Below are 374 nucleotides of genomic sequence, written 5' to 3'. Positions count from 1 at the left end.
ATTATTTTGTGTGTGTGTACTGTCAAATCGGATCTGACTGGTAAAGTAGGAGATTGGCCCCCCTCCAGCCGAGTATCTGGTGGTTTTGAACCGCACACCTCTGGGATTGCATTGCAGCTTCCTGCCCCTAGGCCACCAGAGTGCCCTCAGTGTGACTCCCTGTAGCCCCGACCAGCACTCCCTGTGAAGCCGTTGTTGTTGCTGTGTGTGTGTACTACAGAGTCAGACCCTACCCATAGTTGACCCTCGAATCGGTTTCCTGCGATTGTTAGGAAACCTAATAAACTGCAGACAGGACACGGAGTTTCAGGCTTGAAAAGTCTATGTCGAGGACAAGCTGGTGGACGAGCAAATGATCTGGGAAGTGAGGTGTC

The sequence above is a fragment of the Elephantulus edwardii genome, unplaced genomic scaffold (genome assembly GCF_000299155.1).
Source record: "Elephantulus edwardii isolate Elephantulus edwardi_28Jun2011 unplaced genomic scaffold, EleEdw1.0 scaffold00208, whole genome shotgun sequence".
NCBI classification, from domain to species: domain Eukaryota; kingdom Metazoa; phylum Chordata; class Mammalia; order Macroscelidea; family Macroscelididae; genus Elephantulus; species Elephantulus edwardii.
Note: the sequence above shows the minus strand (reverse complement) of the source record.